Raw genomic sequence first — 13,980 nt, forward strand, 5'->3', positions numbered from 1 at the left:
AAATGAGTTAAGAGAAGTAGAAAAACATTTCAATCATCCATGCAAAGAATACTACAACTAAGAGACAATACTGCATTGTTTATTATACTTGTGACAGCCAAGATAACTTGTCGTTAGCATATATATATGAAAGTTCAATTAGCGTGTAAAACATCAATGAACGTTTAGACCCCCAATCTCAAAATCACCAACACAAGCTTATATTCAAATAATATATGTGCGGAATATGAAATATAAGCAATACCCAATTTGGCAAACTACTTTAACACATAATTAATCACAAATACAGCAGTAATTAATGGTTAAAGAGTAAGGGAAGAGAGATGCAAACACAAAGATAAGATCGGCATGTGTTATTGAAGAGGATCTGAAGACCTCAGCGAAAAACCTCTCCGCCACCCTCCAAGTGGTAAAATGATCCACTAAAGAATAAAGTTGGGATACATGAATAGCAGAAAATCCTCCAAGCCTAATCTACCCAATGCACCTAAGCCCTCCAAGCTTCTTGCTCCAATAAGGTTAAGCTTAACCGTGTCTTCTTTAGCTTCTCGGATCCTGCAATAAGCCCATTGCATCAACCAAGAAAATTGGTCGACTCTGAATTGCTTCCTACCTCCTCACTGATATGGATATGGTGAGATAAGGATTTGTCAAATGTACCTTTCAAGGATGTGTCAATGGAGAAGGTGAGAGTAGAGGAATTTGGAGAATCAAATATCAAATATTGTGGATGAGTCAATCTTGGTTTTCTCTAGGGTTTCTCTCTCAAAATTCTCTCTAAAAGCTTTCTACATTTTATGGGTATAAGGGTATTTATAGTAGGGAATGTGAGGAATGTGAAAAGTCAGGTTTCATCTAAACCGGGCATTCTGGTGACTTAGTCTCGTGAATGGGATGAATCGCAAGTTTGAGTCGTGAGCTAATTGCTTGGCCATACTATACATTTTGTCTTGTAGTGCTCCAACTATCGTAACCCTTCAGTTCCCTGCATGCTTCACACGTATGCCATTTTGGCCACCTGCCAGTCATGAGTCAGTCGCGAGATCCAGTCGCGAGACTCCTTTGTATGCACACATCTTGAGTTTTCTTCACACTCTCTCACACAAAACCCTTACATAATTCCCACCTAAATACATGGTATCTAATTGCTAAAATACAAGCAAATTTGGCATAGAATAAAGCCAACACATGATTGAATAAATTCAACCTTACAATATATATATATATATATATGTATGTATCAAATCAGTTTCATGTAACATTCTAAACTCCAACTCAGCCTCAAAAGAGTCAAAACTAAGTTGCTATAAATGTAGAAAGTGTTGTATTTTCCAGAGCATGTGAAGGAAAGAACATAGAGATTATGCACAAATCTTTCAAGAAAAAGGTATGACAATGTACAAAAGAGTTAAAGACTCACATTCATCCCATAAAACCAGAACATGTAAGAGTAATGCAATTACTCAAAATCTCTTGCCTACAATTCATAGACATATACAATAATGCAATTACTCAAAACACCATAGGTCTCTCAGATCTCAATGAGATTGAGTAATCAATTTATTTATGATTACTAAAGGAAAAACTTAACAAATCATTCATCCCAAAGAATTTCCAGTTTTGAGCACAATCTTTCTCCAAATTTCTAATTCTATAATCCATACTAAAATCTCCATAATTTGACAAGGTTTCCAATAAATGACCACAAAAAATCTTGTTCATCTGCCCATTTATCCACAAAAAATCTTGTTCACTTCTGCAATTGTGCATTCATATAAAACTTTGTAATTCTTCTGGATGTCTCACTTGTAGTAGCCATTGTCTCCGTTGACACTCCAAAATTGTAACTTCTTTGTGTCTAACTTGAGGAAGTGCAAAAGGATATTAATCTAGTAGAAACAACATAGGCAATTTGGTTGTAACATATAAATGTAAGGATCATAACCTGAGATGCTGGTTGAATTCGATGCACTCCTTCACATTGGGGTGCTGGCTGACTTTGTGTTGTGGCTTTTCCTTTCCTAATTTGAAATATGTAATAACTTTGTGTTGTATTAAATTCCATAGAAATATGTGGTTTCTTGTTTTCATATGAGACTAACTAATATGAATATGTACTTGTTTTCATTTGAGGCAGTAACTCACAGGTAGTTTTTCATTATGTTGATTTGCATGTGCTTCATGGCTTGCTTGTGATGGATGTGCTGCCTCATTAGTAGGTTCTACATGGCTTGAAGATGCAACATGATCTTGGTCTTCCAAACTCTGAGTTGTTACATTTGGCTCACCTACCTGTAAATGTTATATCACAACTAAGTAGTGCATTATCAACAAGGGAAAAAAAATTCTAACTATTACAAGCCTTACTCTTTGTTGTTTGCTAGCTTGAGTTGCTGATTTATTCATAGCGAGATTACACCTCGTCTTGTTATGACCTACTTTCCCATATTGGTTGCATTTAACATGGCCAATTCTCCTCTTCATCTTAAACAGATTGTTTAGCTCACCAAGTTCCTTCTTTCTCTTCTTTTTAGGCCTACCCCCTTGTCTTATTTTTTTAGGAGGGAGTATGGTTTCTCTACTACTTTGTGGCCACAACTTGGGACCATTAATAGGGTATACACATGACCTGTATGTCTGGGCTAAGGACTCCATACTATAGCAATGATTCATATAATCTTTAATAGTGTGACCCATATATTCTAATGCAGCTATAGAATGTGTACAAGGAATCCTAGTTAGGTCCCATGATCCACATGAGCATGTACGCTGCTTTATGTCAACTACAAACTTGTCAAGCAATTTTGATACTTCAAACTTTAACTCATTGCTATACCCACACCATATTGAAACCCAATCTGTATAATTAATTTTTTTAGTCTCTAACTTGTTCGGGATTCTAGGACATATAGGACCATGATACCTTGCCATTTTCTCCTTCTTCTTAATATAATAAGCCATTAGATGCAATCTAATCTCCTCCAACATAGTGATTATTGGTTAATCCCCATACTCCAATATTTGAGAATTAAAATTTTCACATCCATTGTTGGTTAGTGCATCACACCTGGGATACCTTCTAAAAGCTGCTCTTGTCCAAAACCTAGGTTCCTTTCCTACCAACCAATCCCATACCTGTGTGTTTAACTTCTTGATCTTCCCCATTTCAAACTAAAACTCAGATGTTAATGGCCTTAGCAACTGCCCATATTCGATCCATTAGTAGCTTACCTTTATAATCCTTACTAAAGTTATTATATAGATGTTGAACACAAAATCGATGGTCCACACCTGGCATGAGCTCATCAAACATTTATGTTAATCTCTACAACAAAGACATAAAATACAAAATTATTGGATGTATTAGAATACAATTAGTTTGGTGTGAATTTATAGCAAGGTACATCATCCAAATTTAAAGAATAAAATAAAATGAAAGTTCAATTCACCTTTTGCTGGCCAGACATGAAGGTCCACCCTTCATCCCTTAAACTTCCAATATCATCAAGCAACCTTTTCATGAACCATGTCCATGAGTCCTTTGTTTCTGCCTCAACCACGGCAAATGCAATTGGGTAAACACCATTATTGCCATCCTTGCCAACTACTGTCAAGATTTTTCCTGGATACTCACCCTTCAAATGAGATCCATCAACACCAATGAAAGGCCTACAAGCAGCTAAAAAGCCTATCTTACAAGCATCCAAACATACATAGAATCTCTCAAATTTTGGTTGCAAGTGTGGTTAAGGTCTATTGGTAGAGATTAGTATAGTAGACCTAGGGTTGCTTCTCAACAATTCTTCACAGTAATCCCCCAACTGGGCATATTGTTTTGTAAAAGTTCCGTGCACTAATTCTTTAGCCCTACCTTTTGCTCTAAATGCATGATACCTACTAATATGAACCTTAAACTTATTTACAATTCGGTCTTTGATAATGGACATCTTCACATTTGAGTCACTACTCACATCATCCATCAAATGCTTCCCAAGCCAATTTGAGGATGCAAATCTATTCCTAAATCGCCTCCCACAATTATGTTCTGGATTCAATTTCTTCACTATCCAAGTATCTTCATCTTTCATCTTTCCACAATACAACTCAAAAGGACATCTATTTGTGCATTGAGAAAGAGTTTGGTCGAATTTTTTAACTAAGAGAGGTAAAAAGAACAACTTTTGATTGGGTTCATGTTTGATTGTTTTAAATCATTGGTTTTTTACTGTATTTTTAAAATTTTGATATTGTTCTCATGTTGGACTTTCGGTTGGTAAAGTTTTTGATATACCATCATAAAACCAACTATGATTATGATTGTTGGGTTCAATTCAGGTGGCATGACGTATCACTTGGTAAGATAAGAGATTTATAATGTTATTATCATGTTGGGTACCATTTTTTGTTGGAGCTTTTTAATGATAGATTTAGTATGTAGAAGTTGTTACCTTTTGTATAAAAATATTAAAGTGTGGAGTAGAGCTTTTGTCAGTGTATGGTATAAATATGTTAATAGGGAGGCTGTTGGATGGAGTTTATGGGTTTCCTTGGGAATAAACTACAATATTAATGTATTTTGAAATGGTTCTTACTAAACTTATTTTGTATCTATGCTTATTATTTTTTTATTTTTTTTAAAAGACAATAAAGGAAAGGCTAGATATCATAGTTTCTTATTCATGGGTAAACCTTAAAGTCATAAGTTGGGATTTAAACAAGTGAATTGTCTTATGTTGCTATTGCATTAATCTGTTGGGAGTTTTTTTTTTTTTTGGTGTGCAGTTGAGTCATTTCATTCCTCAGGAGTTGGTCAAGCTCTTGCAATATAATGGGTTCGGAAGGCTGTACACGACTGGCAATAATAGAAATATATTGAATATATATATCAGCAAAAGTATATTACTTTTTATTATCCTCAAAGAATGAAATAGACATTTTGAAATGGTTCAAAACATACTTCATCCAAATGCATTGTGCTCAACTTTGAAACACTTAGTTTCGTTAAAAAAAAAAAAAAATTAAAAAAAACTTTGAAACACATTTAAGCAACATTGGGTGTAATTATATCAAACCCTTTTTCTTTTTCTTTTTTTTTTTTGTGTGTGAACAATTTATCAATATTTCTTTAAACATGTTGAATGGTTTGACTAATATGGCATATCACAAGTTGTTAGGATATGTTAATAATTGTAATTAACAAAATGATTTAAGAACTTTGGAGTATAATAATTTTTAATAAAAACTTTGATAACATGTGCTTTAAAAAAAAAAAAATAGATTCATTAGAAATTAAGCTAAATGAGTATGTCAGTCAAACTTACAAGTTACAAGGTAAAGGCATTATAAAAAAAATCATAATTTATAATAAAATTTTCATTGTGTATAATTTTAAGTATTTAAAGAAGAAATTTCAAACAAAACATAGCACAATGTTTTTTGTGAATTTAATTATTGTTTTCTAATACAGAGTCAAATTATGGTTTCTGTTATAACTTTTGGAAGTTTTTAGAGAGTGATTAGGTTATACCTTTACATTGTATAGCTCTAAAAAGATAACTTAATTGTATGGATATTCATATCTTACGTAGTTATTTATTAAGATTAATAAATTAGTATTATCTATGCATATAGATCTTTTAGTGCAAAATTTAGTAGTTTTGTGTTATCTAATGAAAAATATAATTTTTTTTTTAGTAAAACAAAAGAGCAGCATGTGCCTTGTGCTGCCCTAACTAGTTCTTTTAAAAAGTACGGGTATCTGATACATGGTCCTTGACAACTCTTTTCCCAATCAATTTTTGACTTTTAAGGATATTCTAGAGCAATCTTTTAGAGCATTTGCATTGGGCCTGTGAAATGTCAAATGTAAGAAAAACTTGGCATTTAGACCCAAAAGAGCTCAGTATCTATGGGAACTTTTAAAAATTCAAATTTTTTTGCCATACTACTACAGTACCATCCTAAATGTATGATGATACTATACCTAAATGGTATGTATGGAAATAATTTTTTAATGCATTCCCTCTCATTTTTAATTCCCAAAATTTCTCTCTCCTCTCTCATTATTTCTCTTCTCTTCTCTCTCTTCCTTCTCTCTTTCTCATCTGCTCTCTCCTCTCTTTAGACCTAAACACCATCCTCCTCCCAAATCCAACATCACACATCAATGATCAAACTTAACAAAACCACATCAGAGACAAAACACTAGATAGCAACACAACCTAGTTTTTTTTTTTATTTTTTTTATTTTTTTCTGTTGTGATGCTATGATTCTCGCCAATTTGGGTTGATATGGATGATGGGCTGATCTGGGTTGATCAACGATGGAGGAAACATTAGATGAAAGAAAGAAAACGTTAGACAAAATGGAGGAGTCTGGAAGAACCAGTGAGAACAAAAGAGAAGCACAAAGAAAGAAAAAAGAAATGGAGGAGTCTGGAAGAAGGTGAAAAGTAAAGGTGTGGAGGAGTCTGGAAGGTACACGTGTGGAGGAGAAATAATCACACACACATATTTAACCAAACCCCTATTAACAAATGAGTTTTAATAAACAATAAATAAATGTCCAAAATTTTAAATTAGAGAGAAGAATCTATAATCCAGTTGGGTTTAGCCAACTACATGTGGGGTTGTCTATATATGCCGTCCCCCATGTAGTTTGCGGACACACTAAATAATCTAAATACATGCAAATCCTAAGTTCAAACGCTATATAAACCATCCAACTTTCCAACTCTCAACCATAAAAATCATACTACTCTCTCACAAAACCCACCTCTTCAAAACATTATTGACTTCTACATTTGTCCAAATGGAACAAAAACCACACATAGCTATTCTACCAAGTCCAGGGATGGGACATCTGATCCCTCTTGTCGAGTTTGCCAAGCTACTTGTTCATCACCACGACTTCAACATCACATGTATCATTCCCGTACTTGGGTCTCCACCCAAAGCCATGAAAGCAGTTCTTCAAGCCCTTCCCACCACTATAGATCATGTCTTTCTTCCTCCTGTGATATTGGAGGAGGAGGAGATCAGAGACCTAAAGTTTGAAGTCCAAACTATTCTCACCTTAACTCGTTCACTGCCACCTCTTCGTGATGTGTCAAAGTCTACTCAATTTTCTGCTTTTGTAGTCGATCCTTTTGGTATTGATGCACTAGCTATTGCTAAGGAACTCAACATCTCACCCTACATTTTCTTCCATACAAATGCTTTGACGTTGTCTTTGGTTTTTCATTTGCCAAAGCTGGACGATACAGTTTCATGCCAGTATAGAGACCTACCAGAACCATTGAAACTTCCGGGGTGCATACCGATTCACGGTCGAGATCTTATGGAACCGGTACAAGATCGAACGAGTGAGTTGTACAAAATGATTCTTCACAGCGCCAAACAGTTCCGATTAGCTGAAGGTATTATCATTAATACCTTCATGGAATTGGAAGGAAGTGCCATAAAAGCTTTGTTAGACGAAGAAGCTAAAAGTCTTCCGCTTTATCCAATTGGACCAATCCAAAGTGGTTCAAGCAATCAGTTTGACAAGTCAGAGTCAGACTGTTTAAGATGGTTGGACATCAACCACATGGTTCTGTCTTATTTGTTTGTTTTGGGAGTGGTGGGACTCTGTCATATGATCAAACAAATGAGCTAGCCTTGGGATTGGAATTGAGTGGCCAAAAGTTCTTATGGGTTGTAAGAACCCCAAATAATGAATCAGCTGATGCCACATACCTTAGTGACCAAACTCTCGACAACAACACTCTTTCTTTCTTACCAAAAGGGTTCGTAGAGAGGACTAAATGGCAGGGTCTAGTGGTTCCCTCTTGGGCACCACAAGCCCAAGTGCTTAGCCATGGCTCTACGGGTGGGTTCTTAAGTCATTGTGGTTGGAATTCGATCCTAGAGAGTATCATGCAAGGCATTCCATTGATTGCTTGGCCGCTTTACGCAGAACAAAAAATGAATGCAGTATTATTAGCTGAGGATGTAAAAGTGGCACTGAGACCAAAAACTAACAAAAATGGTCTAATTGATCGAGAGGAAATTGCAAAAGTTGTAAAGGGTCTCATGGTTGGAGAAGAAGGGAAGAAAGTTCGTAATCGTATGAAAGATATAAAGATCGCTGCTGAGAAAGCATTAAGTGCAGATGGATCTTCTACAAAGGCACTCTCTGAATTAGCATCCCAATGGACAAACTATCCGTGCTTTTAGTACATGATACTTTTCTTGCATTTCAACTTTATTCTTCCATTGTTTTTCTTTTAAGTTGTTTGTTCTCAATTTCTTATTTTGTAACTTTATCATGTATTGCATATTTGACTATACCATGCAAGGTTGTCAAAATCAGGATCCTACGTAGGATCGTGGGAGGTAGGTAAGATCATAGATTGTAAAATCCTACTTATTTTCAGGTTTTAAGTGAAAAACATATTGATAATGACTTTGTATGTTATATAATCACTTAAAATATGAATCCATCCATTAAAAAAAAAAAATTGCATCATAAAATGTAATTTACATATACTACATCGTTCTTATGTCATTCTAACGAAATAAAATATATTTAACTTTTAACATAATGTATCTAAACAGTTTAGTACATGTTTAATTAGCCACTAAGTACCAAAAAGTTTAATACATGTTTAGTTCAGAAAAAAATACATGTTTAGTTCAGAAAATGTTTTCCAAATTCTAAGTTCCAAATCTAAAATAAGTTAGGCTAGTTAGCATATAAAAACTAGCTAATTACAAATTTACAATATGTAATCCAAAACAGGTTTCTCAATCTAAGGTAAACTAGCTAATTACAAATATGAAATCCAAAAGAGAATTCACATTCTAAGGTTCTTCTAATCTAATCACTATCATTGTTATATCTCATTTCATCATCTATATCCTTCCTAGTATCAACACCCATGGTGTAATCATTGAAATCCCTAACTCTCTCAAATCTAGGTGGGAGCCCATCACTATCATCATCATTAGAACCATCATCATTCTCATGATATTCATCACTAACATCTTGAACTAGCACACTTTTTCCTTTGGTAGCAACTCTTGAAACCTCATAATCACCTAACATTGATAACTAAAATATACAAATTTTTTTGATAAGTAAAGTATACAAATATAAATTAGTGATTAGTGGTCACACATTCAAACTATACATAGGTAACTTGTATAAATATTAGCTATAAAGAAAGGCTTTAAAGTTATAAATTAATACCTTCACTGTCTTCATCAAAATTTGCACTATCATCTTCTGAATCTACACAATCTGCTACTAACCACTCATCATCAGAAGACAAATTCTCCAAACCAATTTCTTCTTTTGTACTCAATGGTTTAGCTCTTTTCTCTTTTATCTTCAAGTTTTACATAACGAAAACCAAGTCATTCATTTTTTTTTTTTTTTGGTGTAAGCAATTTCTCCTTTTTGAATTGAGAATTCTCAAATAGAGGGGAGGGGGGAAGAAACAAACTTTTAACTAAGAAAGAAAATGGAAAATCATCTTGTCATAATATACCAAAGTCATTTGGTATTACTATTTCAAACGCACTCCAATTTCTTTCACAACCAGATGAGTTACATTTTAAGCTCAATATTCTTATAGCAAATTTTTTCAATTCAGGACAGTCATCTCCATATGAGTCCCACCATTCAACTGATACATATATGAATTATAATATCTTAGTCTTAAGAATATAATCTACAACTAATAAAGATGAATTTGAATATAAAACAAAAAACGAAAAACAAAATTGTTACCTGGCTATTTAGTATTTCTGGCTAATATGGCAGCTTCAATACCAAAGAGTCCCTTTGCTTGTTTGAATTTTTCAAGTTGGACATCTATCTTTTTCCTATCACTAACTTCTGGAACCATTCGTTGAAGACACATATATAGTCCTAATTTAATATCTGAATCCGGATGAAAAGAAGGATCATAATGAATAGAAGGGTTCAAATAGTATCTCGCAACATGCAAAGGCCTATGAAGTTGCATTTTCCATCAATCATCAATAATATCCCATATCACTTTGTAACTACAATTTAAAACAGTGGATATTATATTAAAAAAAAACAATGACTATATATTTAATAAGCTAATGAATTAAAAACAAATGTGAATTTAAGGAAGATATAAATAAAATGGTCACCTCTTTTGAACATTATTGAAATTTTTCTATATTTCTTCTTTTACTTTTTCCATTTCTAGATAAATGAATCCCATTGGAGGTGTATCAGAGTTAACCATGTGAAGTACATTTAAAAGGGGTATTGCAGCCTCCAAGCATTTGACAACAAGTCACCAAAAGCCATTGTTATCCATAACTATGGCATGAATTCTTTTCCCTTCTTTTGTTTTTGTAAATTTACTACACCTCCATTGTTCTGAAGAAAACATTGTCATCAATTCTCCTTTGAACTCATTAAGGCATGACAATGTCAAATATGATGTTGCAAATCTAGTGGCAGTAGGTCTAATCAATTCCCTCCCTTTAGTGAAATCCTTAACCAATTTAAAAGCATAACTCTAGAATATATGTACATTGTAATCTTCTTCCCCTTTGCAATTGTGTACTTATGGTCCTTAATCTTTTTTTCAAAATCCTCAAGCATCAAACCCAAGCAATGGGTAGCACATGAAGTCCAAAACAAGCACTTTCTCTTCTGCATCAACATCTCTCCAGCTAGTTTGTAGTTTGCAGCATTGTCAGTCACCAATTGCACAACATTCTCCTCTCCAACCCTATCCATAACTTCATCTAACATTTGACAAACTTTTTATGCTGTTTTAGATATGTTAGATGTGTCTATAGAGTATAGGAAAATGGTTCCGTTGGGACTATTCACCAAAAAATTATAGATGGATCTCCTTTTCTTATCAGACCAGCCATCAGACATAATTGAACAACCTGTTTTTTTCCATTCAACCTTATATTCTTCAAGCATTTGTTGTGTAAAATCTACTTCTTTCTTCAAGCATGTCTCCCTAATCTCATGATAGGAAGGAGGCTTGAGGCCAATTCCAAATCTTGAAATCATATCAATCATTCGCAAAAACTCTGGATTTTTGACACAATTAAAAGGATGGCACTAGTGGAGAAGAATCTAGCAATTTGTTGGATCACTATATCACGTTCTCCTTTTTTAAACATACAATTCATTGTTACTTGCTTTTTTTTTTTTTTTTTTTTTTTTTTTTTTTTTTTTTTAACAAACTTATCCATGGAGCCTGTGTCTGCCCCTCCCTTTTGATGAATGTAGTTGTTGTACTTCAATTAATTCATCATCACTACCATCATCCTCTTCTTCTATAGTAGACCACCTTTTCTTTTTTATAGATGCTTCAGCTTGGGCATTCAAAAGAGACACAAATTTTTCCCTCACCTTTTCTGGCACACTAGGACAAGCTGAAACATTTTTCCTAGTCCTAGCTAAATGATGCTTCAGCCGATATATACCCCCACTATGAATTTCTTTGCAATAATTACATTGAACTTGCCTTGAACCTACTTCAACATCATGATCCCATCCCAGGTCAAACCTATTTCCTGGTGCATTTTTCGCTTAATTTTCTTTCTAGCCAAAGTAGATATTGTATATTTGTACTAGAGTTGCAAAAAAAGATACCAAGATAGAGAGCATGCTAAAAAAATCACACACAGAATTCATCAAACAGGTTGTGTGGAATTCTAAACTACTAATTGTGTTTACTAATATTTATCAAAGAATCAAATACTGAAGATTCTGTTTCATAATTTTTCGAATTTTACTTAATTTAGTTAACAAAATAGAAAAATAAAAACCTTAAAAGCTTTGTCAAAATCATATACACAACATAACAATCTAGAATCAAGCTATCAAAGTACAAATAAATGATAAACTACTAACTACCAAAGCAAATTACCAAAAAGCTTAAAGACAGCGATGGCTCACAGCAACATCATTGAGAGGGCTGAAAGGTGCTGGGTTTTTGACAGAGGACTGAGGAGGCGCAGGATTGAGGTGCTGGAGCTGAATGTTTCTAAATATTTTAGGTTTTGTTTTTTAAAATGTTAAACTTAAGAAAGCTTAAAGGAAGCAATGGCTCACCATTGAGATTTTAGATGGTTGAGAGGTGCTGGGTTTTTGACAGAGGACTGAGGAGGCACAAGACAGAGGTGCTGGGTTTTTGACAAAGGACTGAGGAGGCACAAGACAGAGGTGCTAGAGCTTAGTGTTTTTAAGTATTTTAGGTTTTTTTTTGAAAACGTTAAACTTAGGTACTATAGGTTTTTTTGAAATTTTATGTTGACATAGGGGTAAATTTTGGACTTCAATTCATTATTGGGCTTCTGATAACCCGTTGGGCTTATGGGTTTAGGTGGATTATCTTACCCAAATGAATCCCACTTAAAAAAAAAAAAAAAAAAAAGGCCAAATGGTAGGATCCCATACGATCCTACACAATCCTACATACGATCCTACCATTTTTGCGATCCTGCTATAATTTTAAACTTTTTGGTGAGGTGGGATCGTAAAATCGTGCAATTTTATGATTTGGATAATGATTTTAACAACTATGGTACCATATCTTTATAATTATATCATTTTTTTTAGAGGTGGTATTAAATTTCTCTTTGGTTCTTAATTTATATATGAAATGAAAAAATTTAACCAGAAGGTGAGACTTATGATGACTTGTCTAACAAGCTCCAATCCAATAGAAATGATGAAATCGTACACTGGTACTTAAGCTGTTAAACATCAAGCGACTCCTCTCTCTCTCTTTCTCTAGAAATTTCTACAATTTCTCATGCAATCTCTTTCTGTCCAGATTTCTCTAGAGCTTCCTTGCTTAAGTGAATCTCAGCCACAAATTTACAAGATGTTTAGAAGGTTGGTGAAAGAGATATTTTACAATTAGTCAAAGACAATAAAAGAATGTGCTAGAGAATTCAAAGTCAGTAGGTTAACTGACTTTAAGCATGTATAAATATGTAGAATTGGTGCTCAGTTTTTGGTGTGTGATATAAAGCACCAACTGAGACGTGTAAGGTGAAGTGTGTGATGTGATGTGAAGTGAAGAAAATAAAGTCAACAGCTAGTGTGTAAGTGTGTAGAGTAAAAAGTGAGGTGAAGAAAAAAAATTTAAGGAGAATTGAAAAAATTGTCAAAATAATTAATTATTTTTTCATTTTTTCATTAAAAGTTTCTTGAAATGGTTTATTAATGTATTTTTTAAGGGCACACGTTAGTAAATCTCATATATATATATATATATGTATGTATATATATATTACTTTAAACTAAGGTTTAGAGAAAATTCAATTAGAATCAAAATCAAAATTTTCTTTTGTTAGCTTTTCATACAAAGTAAATTGTTTAGATTTTTACTATTATTTTTTCTTTGAATTAATGAGCATATTTTCAATACTGTTTCTATTTAGATATTTTGTATGCGAAGATATTGAATGTAACAAAATGTGATTGTAAATTGATATCGTATATGTATAGTATTCAATAGTGAATTCCAAAATTATATACCTAATAGCAATGGAATGAGAAATTTGGTGTAACTAATATTATATAAATTGTAAAGAAAATCTATTTTAATATCTCCAAATGTCTTGATCTAACTATGTCTTATATGTTTACATACTATTTTCAATTAATTATTGAAGCTTATAAGAAAGCGAAAGTCTCTAGCCCCTCCCCTCCCCTCAAGCCTCAGTCGCTTAGTAAGGGGTTAAATTGGTGTTAGGTTGCCAACCGTACCATTTCCAGGCAGTAGCACTTGAACTCACCACCCTTATAAATAGTTAAATACCCACACATATACAGTAATAAAGCACCCACATGTTTAGAACTTAGAGAACCAGCATTTCAAGAAGCCCCCCATTGAAACCTTTGATCGCTTATATAACTGAAGAGAAAAGTAAATATTGTATTTTGCTAAATAACAAGTTTGTTTGATCCTTCTCTTT

General features: G+C 33.5%; 1 pseudogene; it reads left to right on the forward strand.

The window, feature by feature from the left end:
• Nucleotides 1–6,811: 6,811 nt before the first annotated feature.
• LOC115985085 lies at nucleotides 6,812–8,217 on the forward strand (annotated as a pseudogene).
• The last annotated feature ends 5,763 nt before the right edge of the window (nucleotides 8,218–13,980 follow it).

Source organism: Quercus lobata, chromosome 4, assembly GCF_001633185.2.
Source record: "Quercus lobata isolate SW786 chromosome 4, ValleyOak3.0 Primary Assembly, whole genome shotgun sequence".
Classification (NCBI taxonomy): Eukaryota; Viridiplantae; Streptophyta; class Magnoliopsida; order Fagales; family Fagaceae; genus Quercus; species Quercus lobata.